The sequence below is a fragment of the Thermobia domestica genome, chromosome 9 (assembly GCF_964235325.1).
Source record: "Thermobia domestica chromosome 9, izTheDome1.hap1.1, whole genome shotgun sequence".
NCBI classification, from domain to species: domain Eukaryota; kingdom Metazoa; phylum Arthropoda; class Insecta; order Zygentoma; family Lepismatidae; genus Thermobia; species Thermobia domestica.
The window spans coordinates 179,791,843-179,812,461 of NC_137462.1; the positions used below are offsets into that span (position 1 = coordinate 179,791,843).

The window sequence follows — 20,619 nt, forward strand, 5'->3', positions numbered from 1 at the left end:
CTTCGAAGTTAATATAATTCAAGTGTTTATATATATATCTATTACTTCCTTTACATAAAATCTTGATCAAAAAGGATTTCAAACCCCGAAATCTCTCCCTTTGCGTACGCTACGGAACATAATAATTAATATCAATTGAAAGTAGAATATATTTTATGATAAAGTTTAAAAAGGAAAAGACCAAATAATAATACCCGATACGATACAGATTCCATAAGAAACCAGTACGGTATTTCATTACTTTCTTTTATATTTTGATAGTAAGAAGTCAAACACAATGAATACAGATTAGATAATAACACTTTAAAATTGCTTTATTTATTACAAATTGAGAAGAACGAAAGTAATACTATTTGATGGAACAAAAAACTGAATAAAAATAGTGCTTCATTCTCCCTTTATACATTAAACAAGTGTCACATATACACCACGTGATGGTGTTTAGTTTTAATGCCATGATATTTTTTCAATTATTATTGAAATCGCAAGTGGTTAAAAATTTATATCACTTCTAGTTTTAGTAGATATATTAGAGTAGAGACCCAATATATTCTTGGGATGCTTAATTGATTACAGATTACCGCATCTTGCTATATAATACCGTTTTCATTTTATGACGATCAACGTTGGAAGCGGACTCATACTGTTTTTGTTATATGTAGAGCAATACTTAGTAATTTTCGAAAGAAACTATTTCTTTCAATAGAATCAGTAACAACTGAAAAACAAACGATTGGCTTCGGTTTCGAATCAAAATTTGAAAATGGAGTCAGTGCGAAGTTAGTCCTAGTTTTATTTTTAAATATCTCTTAAAGTTTTTCGAAATATTTTTTTCTTTATTCTAAACAATCAATAAAAAATTAAAAGAAAACGATTGATTTTGGTTTCGAGTCGGATTTTGAAACTGAAGGACAATGTAAAGAAACCCCAAACTTTATTTTGGAAATATCTCCTGAAGTTTTTCGAAACAAACTATTTTTTTTCTTCAAAACAATCAAAAACAAGAGATTGATTTTGGTTTTGAATCGAAATTTAAAAGTGAGGAAGTTAGTGTGAATTTGCCCCAACTTTGTTTTGTATATATCTCTTAATGTTTATCGAAACAAACGATTGTTTCTTCCAAAGAGTCAACAACACACAAAAAACAAACGGTTGATTTTAGTTTTAAGTCGACATTTGAAAGTCCGGGTAGGGGGGAAGGCAAAGGAACTTTATAGATGTATGTGAAAATAGTCTCACAAATATCAAGTATGACTAACTTGTAAGGTAAGAAAACTCTGTCTCTGTCTGTGTAATTTTCTGCATCTCCTCCCTAATGTTCGTAAATATTTTTTTTTGGCAATATAATTATATTTTTCCATATTTAAACGATTGAAATCTAGTTTTAATTTCGTGAAAAAACATTCTGTGGCAAGTAAAATTCGTGTTCGACATCAGAAAATTTTATCTTTTGTGTATCATAATACTGTAGTTTATCTGCTGTGCAAGGTTGGCAGCCTTACTCCGCATTTAGACCACAAAAACACAATGTTGCAAACTAAGTAGCATGTAATAAAACATTAATTGGACAAGAACATTAATCATGTGACGATTAAAAGGAACCGCATAGTGCATTTTCTCATGTCAATTAGGAATTCGTGTTCTCATCATTAACTTACACTCGGTTTTAAGTATTTGATTTAAAACACGGGTCAAATGACATTGAAGTTTTCAGATAGGAGATGGTGATACTGAATCCTGCAAATAGACCACAAGCAGCTTTAATTATTGTATGTGCATTATTAAACATTTTAATGAAAATATTGAAGTAAAAATTGTCATGTACAATCTCACCCTAAAGGGAAATATGTTTCAGACTTTATTTTCCTTAAACGTTTACAGAAAATTAGGTTATTCCGGTTTTTGGCGAAATCTGCTCCATTTTTCCGCATATAGACCACTTTTTTCGGTTTATAATAAATATTTGCATATTAAACCTTCAATCAAGATGGAAAACCTATTTTACTGGCTAATAATACCACATTAAACAATTACAGATACTCACAACAGTTAATATCAGAAATTTTAAAAATTCATTTTTTTTTTCACTTTTCCCTCTGATGACCGAACATCATTCTTGACTAACATATTGACTTTTTTGTCACAAAAAATGTAAACTTTTTTATTTGAAGGTTGATAATATAGTTGATAAAGATTAAATTGTTCCTTTCAGCTCTTTAATGCCTATAAAACGTCAATATTCTAGAAATAGAATACTTTTCTTTGTGATGTTCATAGTCGGCAAATAGACCACTTTGGGACATGTTTTTCTCAGTTGATAGCACAATTTTGCAATGAAACACTAGGAAGCACTGAATTTTGCTGTCTCGCCTGAGGAAGGAGTCATTTCTGGACAGGGTGTTGACAAGTGACGAGAAGTGGGACATGTACGAAGCTCCACGGCGCCGTCATCATTGGTTAGCATTCCATGAACCGGTTGCAAAACAGCCGAAACCAGCACTGCACCAGAAGAAGGTTCTCCTGTGTGTCTGGTGGACTGATCGCGGCATCGTGCATCGGGAACTGCTACCAGCTGGTCAGAGCATCAATGCAACTGTGTACTATCAGCAGTTGAACCGTATTCAAGAAAAACTCAAAACTCTGGAGCCAACATTTCTGAATCGCAAAGTGGTCCTCCTGTTACAGGACAACGCTAAGCCCCACGTGGCTAGGATGACCCGGGACACCATTCTACACCTTGGATGGGAAACACTATTGCATCTAACATACTCCCCGGACATTGAACCGTCCGATTATCACCTGTTTCATCCATTGGACAATCACCTTAGAGGACGCCAGTTCAAATCCCTAGTAGAGATCCAAAATGCACTTGACACCTTCTTCTCTTCACGGTCCCCCAAGTTCTACCACGACGGAATCCATGGCATCCAGAACGTTGGCAGAAGGTCGTCGATGCTGATCGGGACTATTTTTGATCCTCCAGGTACGTCTTAGGTGACATATCGATGTTCGAAAATGGCGGGTGAAAAAGCGACAGAACTTTCTTGGTTATCTTTATATAAATAAAGAAATAAACAACTCGAATTACATTTTCAGATATTTCTAAGTTCTAATTCATACACACCTTATCTGTTTTCTCTTATTCTACAAGTATTCCAGTTTCCAGCTGAAGAATTTTTGATTCATATCAAATAGAACTGATGATTGTATCTGAAATAATAAATAAAAAAATTCATTCTAACTGGTGAACTTTGAACATGACCAGGAATTAATAATTCATTGACTTGATCTTGAAAAAGAACGAAAGCAAAAATTAAAAATAAAAAATAAATAGTAACTGACAGTGTTTTAAATTTATTTAAACTATTTTAGAGACAGGATTATTTTACTTTCTTACAAGTCAGGCGAATAATTATTCAGTTACGTTAATTCCATGCAAGGACATCATTAACAGGTATGAAGTCTTAAAACGTTCCCAATTTGTATAGAACACAGAAGGTACAACCTTTACCAATATTTTAAAAAAAGGGCAATCTAGTTGTGCGAACGTATTTAGTTTTAAAAGCAATTTGTATTTTGAATAGTTCAGATTGTATTGTAATAGCCGTCAACGTTACCTATTAGATTTATTATACATCAATCTTACAACCAGAGCCTGAATTTTGATGATCTAGAAATCTTTGAGAAATGACCTTTAATTGGACAACAAAAATCTTGTAAAACGATATATATATACAGGGTGAACGGTAACTACGCGGACAAACTTGGACGGGTGATAGTACATCTAAAAAGAAGCAAAAAATCCTAGTGAACATGGGGGAAATTCCGTCCAGTTTAGGAGTGACAGAGTGTCGAAAGCGTGGGAACATGAATTTCAGAGGCCAACAGCTTAAAAACAATACATCGTAGAGAGTGTTGTTTAAAACGTCACTTAGAAAGTCATACCTACTCTATTGAGAAATGCATGTTTGAAAAGGCAGCTTTGCGTGTAAACAGGATTCCCCAAAGGAACGAAGGGATTCCCGGACATACTGTAAAGGAAAGAAGTGTCACACGTTGTTAATGCCTTTCACTAGCACTTTTTTGCTTCTTTTTAGATGCACTATCACCCATCCAAGTTTGTCCACGTAGTTACCGTTACGATATATATAATTCATGTGAAGGGGCAGCAGCAGCATTTAAAATTCTTTTCAGTTCCTTTCGGAAAGGTATACTGGACCCATTTCATGCCTTAGAAAAAATGAGGGCACACTATTTGATACAACTTAAATCTTTAAGAAATATATATTGTTTCTGGAGGCTCTTAGATATTTTACTTAAATGAGCCCATTTTACTGATCACATTTTTTGTTTTATTTTGCGAGATTTTGTATATATATATATATAATATGTGTATGTGATGTTTTTCGGACTTGATGAAGCTATTTCATCTATGCTTCATTTATAGATTCATGTTCGTATCGTATTATATGGAGTAAGAAAGTATTATCTTGAACTGGGACCCCTTGAAGCGCGGGAAATTTAAATGGAGGCACAGTTGTCGCTCTGCCTCCCACAGGTTGCAGCCCTGTATGGGGTATATTACAGCATTTGAATTCACAAGTGAATCACCGGAGCACAACGCAGGCCTTATGACAAGGAGTGTTGTCTTGCTAAAAGATGCTATTTCGAAATGAAAATATGGCCGTAATGAATGAGTGTACATGATGAGCAAAGGCTTCCCGATAGCTAGGAACCGTCATAGCACCCTCCATATGCATTGCCGTGCCCACGGATGCCATGTGAAGGTTTCTCAAACCATAATTACCTTCAGCCTGTCGTCGCTCTATTATGACGTCTCGATCAGCTGTTCGCTTGGAAGACGAGAGATTCTAATGCGGCCATCGATATGATGAAGGCAGTATCGTGATTCATCGGACCATGCAATCTTGTGTCTCTGCTTGGCGGTACAATATCGATGAGTACGTGCCTATTCCAGGCCTAACTGATGGTCCGTGGTTGACATTGGTACACGTGTGGAAACGTCGACTGTGGAGACCCACTTTAAAAGCGTACGGTCAATTGTGCGCTTTGACAAACTCGTGGTTTCTCAACTGCTAAAGTCTGCTGTCAATTGTTTACAGTTTGCAACCTATCCTGTTATACTAACCTTAACAGTTTACAATGTTCGACTTTTTAAATAAGATGTGGCCGCCCCATGTCTTGTGTTTTGGTACTGATTTCACCGTCCTCTTCCTACCCTTGAAAGACACTAACCACAGTAGCTCGCGAACACCCGATAGGTTCGTTGTTTCCGAGATGCTCGTTCCCAGCCGTCTGGCCATCATAATCTGGCTCCTATCAAACTGATATGTCGCTATAAGTGAAAAAGTTTGTAAACAGAACGCTGCAGCCTAGTTGTTGCGCACCTAATCCTACATTTCCCCACTCCCTTCGCGACGATGATGTTTTGCAGTGTTGCAATCTGGAGGGAGCGGAATGGTCTGAGGATTTTCTACGACATTTGAGTGTAAATGCTGTATATTGACTGCACAAAATTTTTAATGCATTTTAATATTTTCTCTTTGAATATTAAATGAATTAAGTATGATTAGGGGTATTCCTTACCAACGTAATATATGAATTAAAAGGTGGAAAAGTTCGCAATGAATCTTAATGAAAAATAAATAAATAAATGATAACAGAAATCACCTTCTAAATGTTTTCCATTTCTCCTTCAGTTTCACTCTCCCACTCATCTGAGTCTGTATCGGCCGATGAATCTGAGTCTGTATCGGTTTCACCAAATCTAATTATCAGTTCATCTACACGCTCACCCATAAGCCCGTCTCTTTCAAAGTAAGAATTTTCAATTTTTTTCACGTGTTCACAACATTTTACCCATTTCTGTGGTGAATATTCATTAAATAACTTTCTTTTCATCCAGTGAATCGGAAATGCATTGACTTGCTTTGCTCTTGATCACCCTCCCCCCCACAAGTTCAATAGGATTTAAGTCTGCGTGGTAAGGTGGAAGTCTTATTATAGTGTGCCTCGTGTTTATAAATTTCTTGTCAATCGCGTATTGTTTCACTTAAGGTACATTTTGAATTCTTAAGAAAAATTGTCTTTTGTTCATTCTCCACAATGTATTTACTCTATTCTCCGCTTCAATTTCGGTTTCGTTTATAGGTTTGTCTGTCGCTGATAGCCACTGTATCATGTCGCTTTTAAGTGAAGACATAGATAGTCTTTTATTGATTTGAACATTGTGATAACTGGCATTATCAACGACAACAACGCTGTTTTCGGGAAGATTAGGAAGTAGTTTTTCACCGATCCATTTTGAAAAATTTCTACTGTTCATGTCATCATGATAATCTCCACTTTTTTGCTTAGATTTGAAGAATAATAGAGCATTATCAACAAACCCAAATTCCCCTCCTGCATGGACAATAATAAGACGTGGCCCTTTTCCAACAGTTTCTGTTGCACCTATTTCACTCTTACTTTGCCAACACGCCGGTACTGAATGTGATGCGTGAATGTAGGTTTCATCTCAGGCCGGGCCCGTGAATTAATAATGTGAGGCCCGACTCGAGTTAGAAATATGTGAGACCCGACTCGAGTTAGCATTTAGGCCCGACCCAAGGGCGCCGATTTCTCTGTAAAGTTGGGGGGGGTGGCATTCAGATGCAGAAGGTATATACATGAGGATTTCAAGATAAATTGCATTCAAATTATGCCAAATAATGTATATTCATAAATACAATAGGGGGCCCACATTACCTTTGGGACCTCGAACGTATAACTAGGGTGATAATTAAATCAAATATTTTAATTGCAACTATGCCAAATATTTTGATCCGCACTTCTGGAAGAGGAACTAGCTGAAATAAAAGAAATCGTTGAACAAAGTTTTCTCTACTAGTTATCAGTTGTTATAGTTTTTTTTTTTTAAACACAAGTTGTATCTTCGGCCTTGGAAGTTGAATAATTATTCATTCTTACACAGAAGGATGGGGGGCGCAAAATGTTAAACATTATAACACTTGAGACATAGTTTGTACTAACAATAGACTGAAAGCAGCTTATTTGTTGTCTTATATTGACAAAAATACTTTTGTCAGCTCGTCTCATTGAAGTAAGACAGAAATATTTCCCTTTCAGAAAGATGCGTCCCCCGTTCTGTATTTGCCCCTGGTTCAGTATCGTAATGTTCTAGTAGGCTCGGCTGTCAGTTCAGTCTTTAATGTGGAATCCAGAAAATTAAAGTCATTCGCCTTTTGGTTTCTCTTCGTTATAAAGCTTAATAACGAACATACGCAGAATATACTACCGTAGAATACGAAGAGCTACCACCGCAACGCATTTTCAAAAGCGGGATTAAATGAAATGGACCACTGATATGAGAATTACGAGTCGATACTGTAGGTATAAGGCTACACGGTAATATTTGTCATTTATTTTAGCAGGTGATATTTGTTGAAGCATAAGTTTGCTGAGTTAGTATCACTGGTACTTTCAAGGCCAGATCAGTAGATGGAAGAGAAGTGGGGAGGGTGGTGGAATACGAAGTGCTCCGCAGCGATCTGCGCATCTTGGTTTGAAACTTGTCGAGTTATAGCCTTCCTACGCATAAACACACACTGACTGGTCGAGTGAGATCCCCTTCACTTATGGGGACAGCCCTGCAACTTCGGTCAGCGGGTGGACATGATATTTTGGCCAGTCATTATATATATATATATATATATATATATATATATATATATATATATATATATATATATATATATATATATATGTGTGTGTGTGTGTGTGTGTCTTACGGGGGTGTTTGTATCCACTCTTGCAGCCCCAAAGACGCCATTGAATTTTAGGTTATACATTGACATTTTAAGGTATAAATGCACGCATATTTTCAAAATTTTTAGGTTATCAAAATCCGAGCTCAGCTCTACTTATAACAATAATTTGTAGGAAACCATGTCTTTAAAGTCTCATCTTGAGACTTGCTCCCTCTCAAGCATTCAACAATTAACATTTTTCAATCTTGGTTTTTTGCACAAACTTCTACATGTCTAGACGCTCACACATTCACTTTCTCTTGAAACGTTGACATCATTAGATCCCATAGAACCTCCCTCAATTAATCATACAGTCATCATCAATTCTTTCCAATTAACAGTCTGCAATGACCCTGAAGATTTATATAAACTTAGGGTCAGGATCTTCCGATTCTCCACCGTTAGATTTGTTAAGAGACATCCGACAGAGGGACTAAATTCATGAAAAAGGAAGACATGACAAATTAGTAGCACATGTCTTTCTTGGTTATACGCTAATGGTAGAAGTTTATTACAGGACTCGTGAGCATTGACCTTGGACTTCAACAGGTTCAAAGGAACAAAGCTGTCAATACCATCTTTATGTATAATTGTTTTATCTCAAATGTGCCATATGGCTGTGCTCTGTAACTGGCGGACCTAATCACACATCGTTTCACTTTTACCTAGAAGAGCACTTATTTTATTCATACAGTTACTCTTTTAGGGTAAGATTTTGTCCTGTACAAAATGTAATTTTTTAAACTTCTTTTAGTTGTACACTTTCACCTAGTTGTAAGTTGCACCGCTTTAGGTTTCTGTCAACCCACTGGGATGGTGGCGTTCAATTCACCACAACTCGATTTTGATGTTTGCCACGGTATTTTCATTGCGGATGTATCAGATCTTATTATCATGAAGATTGATACATACCTCACGTAACAGCTAAGTGTTGCCACGCACCTCTATTTTTGATTCCTTGCGAATAAGTGGAAAGTCGGAGAGAGAGAGAGAGAGAGAGAGAGAGAGAGAGAGATCTGCTGAAAAAGAACATTAAGCTCGAAACAAACGAACACAAAATATTTCTAATTTGACGATAGCTTCATAAATTAGCATACTTACATGTTCTCTTCTAACGCAATTTTTAATATTACCTTCTGTTCTGTTATTTCGTTATGCTATGTGACTAAAGAACCAGATTGTTTATCTTACTTGAAATATATAGAAAATAATCCCGGCTGTCGGAAGAATATAAAAAGTTACAAAATTTCAATTGTAACAATAGTACACATGTTAACTTACGAACAAAGCTGAGCTCATTTAGCCCTTCTGACAATTCAAACTCGTTTTAATATATTCTAAAACATTTGTAGCGCTTTGAAAATACTTCTAATTGCGTTTTACATACTAATTTGAGAACGCTGAATCCAATAGAACTGTTTTGAAACTGTTAATAAAGTTAAAAAGAAAAATGACCTCAAATTTAGGCTCTTTCTACTGCAACTTATGACAATGCTAGAAGTGGTCGTTCATGCTTGGATACATTTTTCATTTAATTGTTTATACCAATTTGAGCACGATAAATCCAATGGAACTATTTTAAAACATATTTGTCCATGGCATTGCGAGAAAAATGAGCTCAAAGTTGAACCCTTTGATCGCACAGTCTATCTTATTGCCCATAATTTTCTAAACACTTCCTCACTTGAAACAACAGTCAGGGTAATGATGATTCTGGGTGCAATGTAAAGTTTAGGAAACACAAATTGTAACTTCAGATTATAAAATTCATAAAGAAGAAGAAATGAAGGCCTTTTATTTGCTGTTCCTAATATGTCCACATAATCACTTTCAGCAATGCTTACTGAGCTTAATTACAGGACCTACGGAATTATAAGAAATTGTAGCCAACAACATCACAAAGCTGACGTCATGTTTCACGGTAGTGAGGAGACAGTTTAAAGGATAAGATCATTTGGGATTCCACTATACATGAACGTGGCTTGTTGTTGGAAATAATGAGAAAAAGGGATCATCAGATTATATTACGTGTTTCCAATAATCGACAAACGTTAATCCACTTTACATGTAACATTTTTTTAACACTAAAGTGTTGTTGGAAGTGATCAATAAACTTAAATTGTAACCGTACTACGGATGTTCAGATGGCTGTTCCATTTGCTGGTTGAGTATGCAGTCACTTTTATCATTTACGCTCTGTAGTCGTTGATGACAATTCTCTCAAGACTTGCTGATCTCTCACTGAGATTTCTCTTCCATTCACTACAATTTTCGCCGATGTTCTTTTGTCAAGAGACTTGTAGGCCGTCATCATCTTGAACATTGTTCCTCGAGACACACCTAAGGCACTGTCCATCTTTAGATACACTTGTGCCAATTAACCACGTACCTACTATTTGTCCTCTTTGAAACAGACAGGTCTCCCATTTTGCGTAACTATCATCTGCCTGTTTTATCACAGGCCTCCATTCTACCTCACCTGATCTACCTCACCTCACATCCTAATAAGAACGGCCAGGCACTGCACATCCATCCTTAGTGTTATCGTCTCGCAAATCTTAAGTGCTACAAACTGCACGTGGGAGCAGCGGGGGCCCAGCAGTAGAGCATTCATCTCTGACTGATAATTACTATCCCTCACTGTTTTTCTTTTCAGAAAAAAAATGTTGCGGAAGGGCACAAATTATTTTCACACGACACTATTCTATTTAAAATTATATTATATACGTATTATTTTGGTATCCTCGGGGGTACACTATGAGAGCTTCGAGGGAAAGTGTCCCCTAAAAACATCTCTGGAAGAAACATTGGTCTCTCGTTCAATCCTAATTCTTTCAACTTTGCTTTTTTTGTGGAGTTTTCATGGATGTGTGGCTTTTCTCTGGGATATTCCGTTTCTTCTCGCTTTCTCCATGCAATCCTTTTATTCTTATCGTTGTCACCGTCTCCTTTAGCCTCGGAGTAAACGTAGAACGTTAAACTAAAACAAAACAAAATTCTAGGTCTTCAATTCTTTCCATTATTTTGAAAACCATCTATACATTTACTCTTCTTCTTACAAAATGTTTTAAGGTTCTTTAGAATTATTTTGTCAACATATTCACTGAATAAAGCACAGGAAAACAAATAATGAATTTGTCATTATTGCACTTTTATTCACCTAGTATATGGCTGATATAAAGACTTATTGGACTTTTTGACATATGAAGATTGTTTTTGAATTTAGCTCTAAAGTTGATGTGTCATGCTTTTTTTCTATTCTTATAAGCATTTTCTTTTAGATATTTAACTTTTCACATATTATATATTTTGAAATTTTGCTTTCATGTATCCCGGGTTCAATTTCCTATAAGAGCATAGAGTTTTTGGTGTTCATATCCAGCATTATAAAGTAATTGATGAATTGGTTAAATTAAAATGTAGCAGAGTCTAATGAAGAAAACCAGTAACAACGAGGATGGGACTCGCGATCACGATGTGCTTACTACATATAATCGAACATTAAAGCACCAGCTGGTTGACTTCCACCCTTCAGGGTTCAATTTTAGATCACTTAGAGCAAATAATTGAAGCTATACAACATACAATGATCGCACGTATTTACACTACGAAACAACTCATGAAGTAAAATTACTGGATATAGAAGAAAACAATTACTGCAACACTTCACACTATTATTTTTAAAGCGAATGAATGATTAATTTAATGTTATCCGATTTATCCGTTTCTCCCTTTCTTATGACGTCATGGAGGAGTGTACATAACAAATATTAACTTTCGAGTTTGTAATTATAATACACATACTCCAAATGTTTAAACGTTTAAACGAGCAGGAAACGGCTTTTTCCCTTTCACTCCTGTGTAAAAATGAAAGTTTTTTTTTTTTAAGTTTAACGTTCCATAGTTATGCTCTTTAGGCTAAAGGAGACGGATGGTTAATGACAGTGAATGATTGTAGAAGTATTTTTCTCTGCTTTCCCTCCGAACATCGAATCCGAGACCTCATTGACTAAAGGCACAAGCGCTAGCTACTAGATCAGCAGGGAGAGCTGCACTCTTGGTGTAGTTTATGCTACTCGTAAAAGGGAACGTGAGAACTAGGCTAGCCAGGTGAACTTGGACGGAAAGACAGAACTAGTACTGATTCCATCTTATTCACTTCGATTAATCATCTGTCTCGTTTGACCTACAGGATATAACCACAGAACGTTAATTATTTCCTATCATTCTTTTCTCCTTTATTTCATAAATTTAAAGATATGCTGAAATGTACTTGTAAGTTTAAGCTTAATTAAACTCATATCTTGGACATGTTTGCCTTGAAAATTTAAAAAAAAAAGTAACTAATAATTGCAAGAAGTAATTTCATACAACATCTCATTAATACATGTAATTTTGTAAATACCATGGACCTTAGGTCAAATGTGAAGGCTAGAGGTATTCACTACAACGTGTAGTGAATATATACTTTAATAGTTCGACATTATGTATTAAGTTTTATTGAAATAAAACTATAGAGATACAAAAATTATGAGAAAATACGCTTGCAGAATAGAAGTGGATAAGGATTTTAAAAAAAATACTATTAAATTACTAAAAAAAATTCTTATCCACTTCTATTCTGCAAGCGTATTTTCTCATAATTTTTGTATCTCTATAGTTTTAGTTCAATAAAACTTAATACATAATGTCGAACTATTAAAGTATATATTCACTACACGTTGTAGTGAATAACTCTAGCCTTCACATTTGACCTAAGGTCCAAATATAAGTTTGGTATTGAAATCCAAATATAAGTTTGGTAAAAAAAAAAAAATAAAGGAAGAACATTACAGTATTAATTTCAATAAGATTTCAAAATTTATTTGCATTCCGGTACAAACACAGACATATAGGATCTGTATTCGAAAGTGAATAATTATTATTGGTCATCTGAAAAAGAAAACAGCTACTTTGAAATCTTTTTTGAGAAACTAACGATTACATTGCATAGTTTTGCTTTTATTCTATAGAAATAAATAATATTACTAACTGACAAAAAGGTACAGAAAAATACACAAATAATTAATATTCTCCCTTTTAGTGATTGAGTTTATAAATTACTAAACAAAATTTATACTTCTTTTTACTTTGGTAAAATCATACATATAATAAACGTTGTTTATTGGACAATGTTTTGTTTTTGCACTGGTAAATATTGTTTGATCTTTTGTTAACGTTGAGGATCACTGTGCTAGAAAAATCGTATTTTGAAGGAATTTATCTGGCTTATTTATTTCTCACTGTAGTACTAGATGTGTAGCATCGAATTAGTTTCTCACACATGTAAATACATAATAATAGTGTTAAATCTAGTACTGCTAATGGAGAAAATAAAGCTTTTGTGTGGAATTTAGATTTACGTTAAATTGTCTGCACACTTTCTGACTGGCAAGTATGCTTCCCTTTTAATTTCTGTGTAGGATGGGTGATCTAGCTGTCAAGGGGAAAGCGCCTGCTCATAATGGAAGAAGTTTGCGGATGTCGAAGCGGACGAATTCATTCCAGCGAGGGGTCAACTGGAGTTACTGGAGCAAGGGGTGAAGGGAGTAGGTTAGCGCATTGACGCAACACCAGCTGGAGGAACAACGATAATCGCGTGCCACGCCTCCGCGCAATTGTCAACAGAAACAAAACAGAATCATACTTTTTTCAAGTTGATCTGAATACAGTGAATGGGATGCTGACGACACTCAATTCTACGTTGTCGTGAGTAGACTTTTGTTTATAAATACAGTACTTGATTGTGCAACGGCATACCACCACAACCACTGATACAGTGTATGAAGTTTCCATACTGCTGACTTTTTGTTCCGGTATGCCATAGAGGAAAAGCATAGCTATATTTTAGTATATTTTTTTGTCCGTTTTCTATTTGCACAAGCTAATTTTACATTTTTAGTTTTTGTTGAAAATAATCATGAGCATATTCGAATAATGGACATGGGTATCTATTGCAATATATTTTGGTCTTATTTATCTGGTAAATGGTTATATGGTTAATGCTGTTACCGCAATATTTGTCATGGATATGAAAGCATATAGCTTTAATAAAGAAAAAATCTATAATATTGTACTGTTATAAATAAATTTGTATGGAATTTCATTTATCACACACTTCTTTGTTGCCATTCACATAAATAATATCTTAATTTTGCATCATTCACCTTGTATTTCTTGCAGTCAAACACAAATGTAATTTTCTGTTATAGGAATATGATTTCTAATATGGTGGTCCATGTTTAAGTACGTATGTGAGAAAAATAAGAGATTTCAACTATAATAAAATAACTTCTAATGGAAAAGGCGGTATTGCTAGGAAATCGCAAGATACAAAACTCCTATCTATTTTGTGATATTGCTATACGATACGATATAGATTCTGCTATAAAAAGAAAAGTAACTAATCGTTTTGATTATTTCATAAAATCCTGGAATTAACTGAGAGGGAAATGTAATATAATTTGACAGTGTCTAAAACTTTTATTCCAACAATTAATATTGTAATATACGTAGCTATATTATAAATGTAATTTATAGTGTTAGTGGGCAACAATGGTGGAAAAACTTAGATCTAAATGGATGCATGTTACCCCTTCAATGTAGGTTATTTTTGACAAATAGCAAACAGCAATAAAGGAAGACGTATAAGTGATCCTTGTCATAGCATCTTTGTATAATAATAATAATAATAATAATAATAATAATAATAATAATAATAATAATAATAATAATAATAATAATAATAATAATAATAATAATAATAATAATAATAACCTATTTAAAATAGTCCTTTTCAAGTTAATATTTGAACGCAGTAAATTTACAAAAAATTAGAAAAAAGTCATTGATTTTACGATTGTGATACTTTCATTAATCCTTCGAACAAAAAATAAATGAGATTTCCCTCGTGGCTGTATGGTTAGCGTTTGCGTGAGACTCCCGATCGATTCCCGGTAAAAGCTCGTGTTGTTCGGATTCCACATTAAACTGTAGATTCACGTCTCACACAGCCTGGCTGCTGAAAAGGGCGTTAAAGTCCAATCGAATCAATAAATAAAATCTTAGAGAGTTGAGGAGAGTATTGAATTATTAGTAGTATTCTTACCTTTATTCGGAAAACTAAGGTCTTAGACCTGGTATTCAAAACCAGCTATGGCTCGGATTCTCTGTCTCTTGTTTTTCCCTAGTGATACCAATTAAATGTCTTTAATTGAATCAGAGCACAAATTTTCAGACAAGTGAGAGCTTTTTTTTTTAAATCTTTTTCTCCAACCAGTTCGATTAACCTCAACTAAAAATTTCATAGCCATCAGGAATGTCGATAATCAGTTTAAGGAAAAAAGAAAATTCCCTCAAGTGCGTGCTACAGAGGAACGATAACCGTAAAACAACTTCTCGAATAGAAAATAGAGCTATCCAAAGCCTAAACATAAGCAATAGCTTATGTTTGGTTTGTTAGTTGATTGATGTTTAACTTCTCCTTTCCAGTATCGAGGCTATATAAGACGGGATCTGCGGTTTAAAGAGGAATTCTAACCATTTATCGAGTTTTGTATTCAAACGGGAACCACGGACACATAAAGTATGCACATTAGTCACTTTGCCATGAACGGGTAGACAATCACTGTTGCTAGTACTGTCGAATAAAAAAAAAAAAACGAAGTTTAGTCGCTTTGCTCCAGTTTAGAAACTTTGTCTTTTGGAAGACTACTACGACACAGAGTAGTTTCTATCTTGTTTAAAAATAAACGTAGTTATTTCACTCTAATGTGAACGAATGGCAGTATAATTTGAACAATAATTCCAGATCATGTTACACTAACTATAATTTGATTATCTTTTGTCTACACGTAAACTGTAGAAAAAACTTTAAACAAAAGATAGTCAGACTAACAAGTAGCTAAAACGCTTGAAAAGTGTAAAGCAGTGATCACCAAACCGTCGATCACGAGCTTCTAGCAGCTCGCGGGAACATTTTCGATAGTGTTAACGCTTCGGTTGGCTAACATTGATTCCTCCACTGGTTGGTAGCTCACAGTAGGAGTTTAAAACGGTATGGTAGCTCAGAAACTTCATAAGTTCGGCGACTACTTCTTTAAAGCATATAGTAATACGATAGTCTCCCTGACAGAACTCAATTATTTTCCCTTCATTAAAACAAACATCTCACAACGTACACTATCGTTGGAAATAAATATTTCTTTAGGTATTGGACTTACAATGTTCGTTAATTAGGCACATATGATGTAGAATTAATTACAAAAACGAATATATATGAGTGGCTTAGGGGAAGATGATGGTATGTCACATTCTTTTCGAGTAAGTTGGAAAAGATAGTTCAACATTCTCATGCAATGCAACGCAATGGCACATAACAAACAAGCTCCCCTGCAAACTGCAGGTACATTCCCAAGATTAAATCACCTACATATTGTTCTGTGGTCCGATCACAACCCACTCCACCTAATAACTCAATTTAACTGGTAGTGGCGCTTAGCTTGTCATTATTTTTCCTCGAACCGCTCATATATTGTGAGACATATGCTTTGAAAGGTTAACTTTCAAAGTTTGGTTGCCACGCAGTGTTTCCACTTTTTACCGCTAAGAGTCAGCAGTGAGTATTAAATGAATTACTGATATTAACCGTAACATGCTACAAAAGGTATGGCAGGAGATATTATGAATTCGATTTAATATGTGCCGTATTACGCGAGGTGCTCACATGGAACACTTGTGATATGTTTAGAGCAAGACAGTTTACCTTTCTTAGCACATGTCTCACGATAATATATGTTTAGATTTCGCAGTCCTGCCATAACTTTCTGAAATCGGGTCCATGATTTGGACTTGCCCTGTATATATACTTAGTTAATGATATTGAAATGAAATAATCGACGTAGTTCTTAAAAGATTTATGTGTGATATGCAAAGTATATTGAATAGCTTGCCCTGAATCGAATTGGTTTGCAAACAATACGATTGAATGTTACTTACCTGTACAGACATATGTACGATTGTTTCCACGTTGTCATGATATATACAGGCTGTGCTCTAGGTCTGTCTTAAGTCACCAAGATTTTCTGTTGTTGACTTAATCATATGGATTTTTTTCACCACACCTCTTACTTCTTACCATTTAAACTTACTTAGAATACATGATTTTCTAATAAAAGTTTCCATTTACGATCAGAACACCCATGATTTCTCATGTAATAAGTTTTAATACTTCAGTGGGGTCACTAAGTTTAGCAAGATCTTGAAAGCACGTTCAAAAATTATTTGAATGAGTTATTTTTCTCATGTTTAAGCTTGCCGCACCTGTGATGCATAAATCGGTACGAGAAGAATGGAAAGTGTCACACACATATACACCCCCCCACACACACACATACACACGCACACATACAAAGTGTGTGACTAGCTTTCCTTACGGGAATCGTTCTCTGGGCTACGTACAGTAGGCCATATAAATTCTTGAGGTACAAAAGCCATGAGTTAGGCAACCCAACTAACGCCCGCTCCAAGATTAATTACGCCTGGTAGAATAGCTAGAACAGCAGCATGAAGTTGCCACAATTGTTAAAAGAACAAATCGTAAAGTGTGTTTTTGTGCAGGAGTGAGACAAAACGCTGGCTGACGAAATGACAAAAGGGAGTCTTTGGATACTTGTACTTACATGACACAGCACAGTACCAGAAAAAATATACGAACACCAGGGGCGCCGATGAGAAGTTAACAGTTGGGGGACTTAAATAATCTTATAATTAACTCAAATGAGGGATTATATAAAAAAGTTAACTTACTTCTAATGACTATACATATATGCGTATCAAATAATATATGGATATATTATGCAGTATATATAGTAGGTTATTTTTTAAGTAAGCGCAGAGCCCTACGCTGAGTTTTGAAACTATTAACAGTAGTCCTACCTGCAAATCAATTAAAGTATGAATGAATCATTCGGGGGAAGAATCCAGCCACCAATGAAAATTTTGGGTGTCTAACAGGGCCAGAGCTCCTCGGTTACGGCGCCACTGATTGATATCTAATACTACTCCAAAAGAAGAAATTGTCCGACTTCATAATTCGTTAAATGACTTTTGAAAATTCTAAATATTGCACTATTCGTATGCAGTAATTTATTTGTAAATATTAAAAATGCAAAATTCGATTATACTCAAACGAGTTGGAGAACTTATCCGTACTAAGCGTATTTCCCTTTAGATTGCAAATATAACTGAAGGTACCTAATTTGTATAATATTTGTGAAAATTTACACATTGAGACACAAGGAGAAAAGGGGAGAGTATAGTGTCAATTAACAACAACTTTAAAATGCACGAAATTAACGTATAATATCAAACAAAGAACCATTAACAGAATTAACTCTGTAATTCGTTTTCTCCATTCATTTTTCTTCCTTTATTTTCAGGATTACATCATCACTGAATTTCTCCACCTTTCATTTAGCAGTCCTTGTAAATGAAACATTTTTAAAAAGTTTAAGGGGCGAGGGGGAGAATCAAACCAGGACCGCGGGATTAGGAAACCATAACGTTTACCCCTCATCTGAAACGTGACTTATTCTGACTCGCCTAAATAAAGATCCTTTTCTGTTCGCTCAAAACAATAGCTTGTTAATAGTCAAATTCATTGGCAAACACAGAAATATGTAATTGAAGACTCGGAGGGCATTATACCATTTTATTCACTAAATTATCAACATTACAGATTTTTAAAAAACAAAATACAAAACTTCTTTATTTTGAATCAAATATTATATTATACTCGTAAACAAACTAAAGACAAAAAAATATCGCGTACTAATCGTGGTTCCGAGGCGCCCTTCCTGCTGGTCTAGTGGCTTGCACTCACGCCTTTGGTATATGTGGTCCCTGGTTCGATTCCCGGTGGAAGAGCCTTTGGAATTTTAACTGTCCTGGATGTGTGTGTCTTCGTGTTCCAGTCGAATTTAGAAAAGGTCAAAGAGGCCTTGCATACGAGGAAACTCGGTTTGGATACGAAGAACCTCGGATTGAATCCACGAAAGACCAGTACTTTTTTTTACCTTAGAATTTTTGGTGGCGATTGATCGGCGATGATACGTTTCATTAACTTCAGATATTCGAATACTCAGATAATTCAATACTTGAACTATCAAATATTCAGGAATAATAATAGTAATAATAATAAACGAATAATAATCTCGTAGAAGATTAAAAATTAGGAGCTTGTTATCACTCAGGTCATACTATTCAAGCAGAAACGTGACATTTGGCAAGAGTATTTCGGTTTTGTTTAGTGTTGCCCACGAGAAGAGGAATTTCTCATCTCGTTTCTAAAACAAAACAAACAAAATCGAGACGAGAATTAACATTTTACATTCGAGACATGGCAAGGCTAACTCATATTATCAACTCGCCTTGGAGATGAAAATCGAGACGAGACGAAAAGTATTGTAAACATCTTATCTCGCTTCTCGAAATAGTGTATGTCCATTCTTTAAGTAACAATTGCTTTGTAGACTGAATCTTATACGCAATTTTGTTTGTATTTCAGAGCTCATTGAATTACTATGGTATTTGTAGGTATTTTTGTAGCAAAGCTTTATAAATTACTTCTGCATATCATAAAAGTTAGTTTATTATATGCCTTACAGTTCAGTGATATTCAGTTATTTTTATTAGTTATTTTCAATTAAACGTACAGCAGAATATTTTCTACATGAAACTTTAAAGTAAAGCTTTCGTTTAAAATTTTGGTACTTGAAGAGGTGTGTCCTGGAGGTTCGGACGCCCTCTTGAAATCCAGACTTCTCTGTTATTTTTGCTTAATTTTAGGGCAACTATTATTATTATTATTATTATTATTATTATTATTATTATTATTATTATTATTATTATTATTATCATTATTATTGAAGCTTTGTAAATTTAATGGTTCACCCTGTTCCATAAAGGTTAAGCGCTTCCTTTATGGTTGTTTTAATCGTAGCCAGCTCAGCTCTGGAGCATGTATCCCTGTATCTATTCCAACTCCCGACCAGTGGGCATTGTACTGGACAAACGCCGTGTATGTAGGTTTTCTCAGGGTTCTGTTTTCTCACACATTCTTTTTTCCTCTATTTCTTTCATTCTCATCATAGACGTCTCCTTTAGCCTAGCCCGCATGACCATGGAATGTAAAACTTAAACACTTAATTTTTCTTTGGGCTCTTGTGAGTTCAATAGCCCTCTTTCTACATGAAATTTGACTGGAAACCTTTCCTTTAACATTAAGCTAGTTGTAAGGACGTACGCAGGGGATATGTCCTGGTGGTCCGGACACTTCTCTCCAATCCCGGTTATTTTGTAACTTTTGCCTAATGTTGGGCCTGATTTTACAGATGTTAATAAAATCTGTCCTCATACGGAATTTATCTTATATATTATTAGTGTTATTGTTATTGTTGTTACTGAAGATTTGAGACCAATATTACGTCCTATTGCAATGTAAATAAACAAACTGAAGTTGATAGGAAAAGAAAAACAAAGGATAAGAGATACTTTGCAAAGATTGGTATCCAAAAGGAAACCAGGGGAGAGAGGAAGTCAGATCCTGGACAATATGAATATCGAAACTTCGGATGTTTAAACAGAAACCAAGTAGGATTTGTATTCATCACGATACATAGTAACACACTTTCTTTGAATAAAAGACCGAATTATGAATGCTTTATATTGATATTTTAACAAAATATACATA

At 35.0% G+C, this 20,619-nt stretch overlaps 1 protein-coding gene across 1 annotated transcript in view; it reads left to right on the top strand.

Moving 5' to 3' along the window:
• The first annotated feature begins 13,356 nt into the window (after positions 1–13,356).
• LOC145660477 (uncharacterized) overlaps positions 13,357–20,619 on the top strand; it is a 126,673-nt gene continuing 119,410 nt past the window's right edge. The window contains exon 1 of the mRNA XM_081725548.1: positions 13,357–13,577. The gene's annotated coding sequence lies outside the window, so the exon portion shown is untranslated. The remainder of the gene's footprint in view (positions 13,578–20,619) is intronic.